Raw genomic sequence first — 6,177 nt, 5'->3', positions numbered from 1 at the left:
TCTGTCTTGCCTGGTTTTCTTAGTGTCTTAGTTTTGATAGTGCTTCTAGAAACTTGGTTCTGGCCCTGCCAGAGTGTTTGTCTGGGACTTAAACCCAGTGACGGGCCCAGCAGCCGTGGAGCCTGGGGCTGGAGGCCAAGACTGTCCCCTGCTGCCTGCTGACCTGGCTGGGGGTGTGGGTGGAGTTCTGCAGTGGGGACAGGGCTGGGGAGACAGAAACACACCCTGCTGAGCCTGGATTCGATGACCCTGGTCCTGGCACAGACCCACGTCACTCTGTGTTGCGGGGTGTGCCCAGGGGTTCCCGCTTCCCAGGGGCACCCGTCACATGGGAGGCTCAGCTGTCTGAGCCACAGGACAAGCTGCCCTCTCAGGGCCTCGGAGGCTAGTGCTGTAACCAGAGCTGGTCCTGGACCCTCCTCAGCTACGCCTGTGGGGACCTCGTGGCCAGGCAGGTGGGCTTACAGGTCACGCTGCAGAGCACGGTCCTTGCTTCACCTGCGGCTGTGGTGATAGACTGCAGGGTAGGCGCCCTCGGCTCAGTCCAGGAGGCTGGAGGCCTGGGACCCAGCCTGCCTGCCAGCCGCAGGGGCGCTGGTTCAAAACAGGGAGAAGCCTGTCTGCACCTGTGCGGGATGACCGAAGCTCAGCAGACTGCCCCGGTGCTGGGAGGGGTGGCGGCTACACTCCACACTGCCACAAGATCCAGGGGTTCACACCAGGAACGTCCAGACAGAGGCCTTCAGGGTGGTGCTCAGAGGCAGAGGACAACCGAGGACCCTACAGCAGGTGAGCAATGAAGCAGATGATGGTCTGCAATAAAGTGATGTGCACCTGAGCTCTGAGAGGCCAGCCCCCAGGGCTGCACGCAGGGCAGGGACAGTCGGGGGCGACTGTCAAGGACACAGAGAGCAGCATGCTGGGGGGGGGGGGGGGGGATGGGGCAGTAACACTTAGGGCCAGGAACCTTGTGCTTTCAAAGCTCTGGACCTCTTGATAGCAGTGCCATCCGCTCCATGCGTATGAAAACCACAGGACCCCAGACCAGTGGAGCCTGTTCGTAACCCTTGATCCCTGAGCCTGGACAGCTGGGAGGTAATGCCGAGGGGTGACAGGGGCCCCAGCTGCCTCTAGCCTACTTGTTAAATGTTCAGGTAAGGTCCCCTGGTCAGTTGGTTCTGCGCTTCTGGCCTATTTCATGATTTAAATACCGATGTATCATTGTTAGCTGAAAAAAAAAACCAAGTCCCTACCCTAACCCTCACTGGTCTCTTCTGAAATTTGGGGCAGCAGGCAAAGGACAATTCAAAAAAGCCCAAACAGCCGGGCGCTGGTGGCTCACGCCTGTAATCCTAGCTACTCAGGAGGCTGAGATCTGAGAATCGCGGTTCAAAGCCAGCCCGGGCAGGAGAGACCGTGAGACTCCTAACTCCAATAAACCACCAGAAAACCGGAAGTGGTACTGTAGCTCAAGTGGTAGAGCGCTCGCCTTGAGCTGAAGAGCTGAGGGACAGCGCCCAGGTCCAGAGTTCAAGCCCCACGACCGACAAAAAAAAGCCCAAACAGCTGGGCACCGGTGGCTCATGCCTGTAATCCCAACTGCTCTGGAGGCTGGGATCAAGAGACTCATTTCCAATTAAGCAAAAAACCAGAAATGTAGCTGTGACTCAAGTGGTAGAGTGCTAGCCTTGAGTGAAAAAGCCCAGTCCTGAGTTCAAGCCCCATGCTTGGCACACGTACACATACAAAAACCTACCACAACAACTACCAAAGACCAACAACAAAACGACCCCAAAGCCCGTCGATCACTAGAGTCAGCCGTGCGCCTGGGAGGCTCCGCAGGCCCCTGTGGGTCTTCAGCGTGTGGGCCTGCCTTCCCAGAGCCCCGAGGGAGTCACAGGCACATCCGACGTGTGGCTTGTGGCACTGGGTGCGTGTGGTGCTATTGGAGGTTTCAGTTCAGGGCCTCCTGCTTGCTAGGTAAGCGATCCACCACTTGAGCCGTGCCCCCGGCTCTTTCACGTAGCATCTTGCGCTTTTGCTGGGCTCAGTTCTCACCTCCTTACCAGCTGGGGTTACAGGAGGGAACCACTGTACCTGTTAGAGTATATTAAACTTTGCTAGAAAACCACGCAGACATCCAGGAACAAAGAACAAAGAAAAGGTTTATTGCCAATACAGGGACCGGCAAGACCTCTTCTCACAAGGGAGAAGTGAGAAGCAGCGCCGGCCATTGTCAGAGGTGACCTATATAACCTACTGAGGCTAGGAGGGGTGGAAGGGGTGAGGAGGTGGAGACCTTGGTGTGGAAGTGAGGTCCAGGAGCTTCATCGTGGTGGGTCAGGAATAATGGCTGCTGTCCAAGTAGAGATAAGGCTCCCTGCAGCTGCCCAGACCTGAAGGTCACTCTAGGGAGCTCTTGCTGCTTATATGGTGGCAGCTGCCCAGAGAAGTGCCATCTCAAGGGAAAGGGGGCTGGAGGCTGGTTATTGACTGCCTTGGCTACATAGGCCTGGTGTTGCCTGCGAGAAGAGCATGTAAAACTGGAGAGAGGAAGGCGTGAGCTAAGCTGTGGGAAGGAGCTCATTGGACACACAGTACTGTTCGTGGCTTGTGACTCTTCTGTCCACCTGGTTGCCCTGGAGGCAAGTGAGCAGGGTTCCATCAGTGAGGGCATCTGTGCCACCTGCAGAAGCGTCTCTACCCCACCCGCCTGGGCCTGCCCTGAAGCCCTGCTCTGGCTCAGCACAAGGGATGCAGTGAATGTTTTTAAATTTGATTCTGAGAAGCGTTGTTTCTCTCCATAGTAAGTGGAAGTCACCAGAGCATCTGCGGTGTGAGCCTCTGCTGCTTAGTCTGTGTCACATAGCGGGAGGGAGTTTAAGGGACTGAACTTGAACTTGGCAGGGTTAAAGGCTTTCCCAAGGAGGAGCCTGTGTGGGGTTGCCCGCATGGGCATTCTGGGTACTTCACTGGGCCCTGTGCAGATGGAACCCAGCTTACCTGTGGCTCAGCCACCGCCCTCTGCTTGGCTTGGCAGCCAGGGACGCGCAGGCAGGTTCAGCCTCTCTGACAGTGCCCAACAGCCTGTGGTGCATCTAAGCTTACGTGGGAATGGGTTCAGGGGGTTGCTGAGGTGTCCACGCTGGCCAGGTCCAGCCACCACCTGCATTGCAGGTGAGTCTGTCGACACTTGGCTGAGCGCTAGGTGGCTCTGTCCAGTGCAGGCCTCTGAGCGGATGCCTCGGAGTCTCCTCTGGGACACAGGACAGCAGTCTGTGTCCAATGAAGGGGCCCAAGAGACTGTCCCGAGCCTCCAGCCCCATGCTGGACTTTCCAGGACGCCAGCCCTCTGCCCTGGAGCTGGGAGGGTCTTTACCAGGTTATCTGCCCCCTCCCAGGGCCTCTCCCCAGGAGGCTGATTACAGGAGTATGCCCCCAGGAGAACTTGTCCCAGACACAGCAGTTGTCTAATTGTGAATACAATTAGGTGTTCAGTACCTTCAAAATTAGCAAGTGGCTAATTGTGCCTACAATTATCAGCTGCGTCCATAATTGTAATTCACCTCGTAAGTGATTTTTTGTTAGGAAAGTAACTGTGGATGCAAATGTGAGCCTGCCCTCCCAGGCCACTGCGCCCTCTCCCACGCCTTTTGTTTTTTCTTTCTTCAGTACTGGGGTTGAACTCTGGGCTTTGGGCTTGCTAGGCAGGTGCTTTACCACTTGAGCCACTCCTCCTTCCTTTTTGTGTTGTTTATTTTTAATTAATTAATTAATTTATTTTTATTTTTGGTCGGTCGTGGGCCTTGAACTCTGGGCCTAAGCACTGTCCCTCAGCTTTTCAGCTCAAGGCAAGCACTCTACCGCTTGAGCCACAGCGCCACGTCCGGTTTTCTGGTGGTTTATTGGAGATCAGGGTCTCATGGACTTTCCTGCCCGGGCTGATTTTGAACCGTGATCCTCAGATCTCAGCCTCCTGAGTAGCTAGGATGACAGGCGTGAGCTACCGGCAGCCGGTGGGGAAACCACTTTGAGGGTCACTTTTACAACCTTCCTTGTGCAGCATGCAGAGGTCAGAAAGGTGGAGTGTGAACGGGTTTTGTTTATTCTGCTTCCTCTGAGTTGGAACCGTGCAGTGGCAGGCGCACAGCACAGACGTGCCAGCGCCAGTGTGTGCGGGTTTCCTGAGCGGTACCACAGGGGCGGTCAGCCCCTGCGATGCCGGAAGAAAACAAGCCAGGGCAGGGACTACTTAAAACAGGGCTTTATTTAGTCCTTACTCCGCTCCAGAACACAGCAATCCCGCACGGCTGCTGTTCTGTCTGCAACCAAGACCACCTGGCACTAAAAACACACGGGGAACATCCACTCTCTTCCCTTTTTTTTTCCTTTTTGTTTTTCGGTACAAAATGATACAAACAACAATACAAAATAGTTGTGCTGTTGACAATTACAAAAATGTTGGAACATTTGTCTACTGGCGCAATGCTCAGAGTTGCGGTGTGAACACGTCACGCTCTGGTATCTTTCCCAAAACCATGGTCATGCGGTTGCTACACATGTGTCCATTTTCAAAAAGAAACATGCAAAAAAAATCAGAACAAAAAAAAGGAGAGAAAGGAAAAGTAAAATGCGTCCCAAGTATTCACAGATGTGTTTCCCACAGGGCCAGCCGCAGGAGTGGGCTGTGCACGCGCATGCACACACGCACGCGCGCGCGCCCGCCCGCACAGCTGCTCCACCGGCGCTCTGAGCAAGGAGACCGTGCCTTGAGCTTTTGGTGTTTCCTTTTAGCTTTGACAAAAATGGAGACTCTCCCTCCCTCCACTTTGTACCTTGGAGAGAACAGAGTTGATCATGTATTCAGCTAGGGAAACGGAGGCATCTCGGAGGGCCTGACGCTTGGCTGCTATTCTGACACTTTGGTGGTGGGAGACCTAGAATTTTGGATGTGCTGAAAGACACAAGGAAGAGAAAACCTGCTGGCTCGGAGCTGGGTGCAGAGGCTGACCGCGGCCGGGGTGTCTTTGGCACGCCACTCAGTAGTGCAGGATTCTCTTAAATTCCCTAAGGGAATGAAACCGGCTGCTCCTGACCGCAGACATGGCCTATCTACAAGCTACCGAAGAGAGACGTTTGACACTGACTGTACGCTTGCCTAACGCTAACTCGTTGGCCTCAGAACTCTGTTCTGAGAGGGGTCTGGCAGGGTGGGGAACCCTCTCTGTCTCTGGTCCCAGGGGCTGATGGGGATGTGGGCTCAAGGGGAAGCTGTTCAGATGGAAGCCACACACACGTTCTGCTAGCTGCTGCGATAGCCCCAGCCTGCGGGATTTAGAGGAAATACAGGGGACCCTGGCTGGATGCCCCTCCGGCTGGCGCAGCAGCCTTGGCCTGCACCACTTAGAGGAGTGGGGAGGGGGGCTTGGCAGTGACACCGGTGTGGGGGAGGTGAGGAAGGGGGAGCAGGGAAGCGGAGAGACATCCCACCCCGTAGCTGGTACGATCTCCTGTCCAGGAGGATACAAGGACGCCTTGAGTTTTCAGAGGAAAAGAATGCATGCTGCCTCACTTTTAAACACACTTCCAACAATCCATGCACACCTCTCACTGAAGCAGGGACTTCTCCAACAACCTAGAAAATTCTAGCTCCCATCCTCCAGCCCTGACCACAGCAATCCCTCCACTGGCCACGCCCTTCAGACACTCAGGGCCATCCTGGTTGGCTGCTGGCCCTGAGTGGTTTGCATAGCATAACTTAGAACCAGACATCCCCCTCTAGTCCTCTGTGGACACACCGGGAGGGCGGCGCCTGGGAGCCGCGGCTCTCACCCCCACCTCCGGAACAGGCACTGGAGGACAGAGTGGACAGCTCAGCTCTGGAGAGGAGGAAGCACTCTGATGTCCAATGGGACGCACCTGCGACTTTGCCGCCCGTGCCAGTCTACCCAGGTGCGTGTTTGTGACCAGTGCTTAGAGAGAAGCGCTGGATGGAGCCCAGGTGGGGAACCTGCTGCCCCTTGGCATGGCCCACCTTCAGCACCTTTGTGCCCGCCAGCAGCAGCGACGGGCTGGGCTTCTGTCCTTCGCGGCGTTGGGCTTGCTGTCTCCCCAGGGGAGGGGGAGGGGGAGCTCTGACATCAAGGCCTCCAGGTACCTGCTGCCGTCCCCTCCCCG

This window comes from Dipodomys spectabilis, unplaced genomic scaffold (assembly GCF_019054845.1).
Source record: "Dipodomys spectabilis isolate Male_0828 unplaced genomic scaffold, ASM1905484v1 ptg000257l, whole genome shotgun sequence".
Taxonomy (NCBI): Eukaryota; Metazoa; Chordata; class Mammalia; order Rodentia; family Heteromyidae; genus Dipodomys; species Dipodomys spectabilis.
This window is presented reverse-complemented; position numbering follows the sequence as displayed.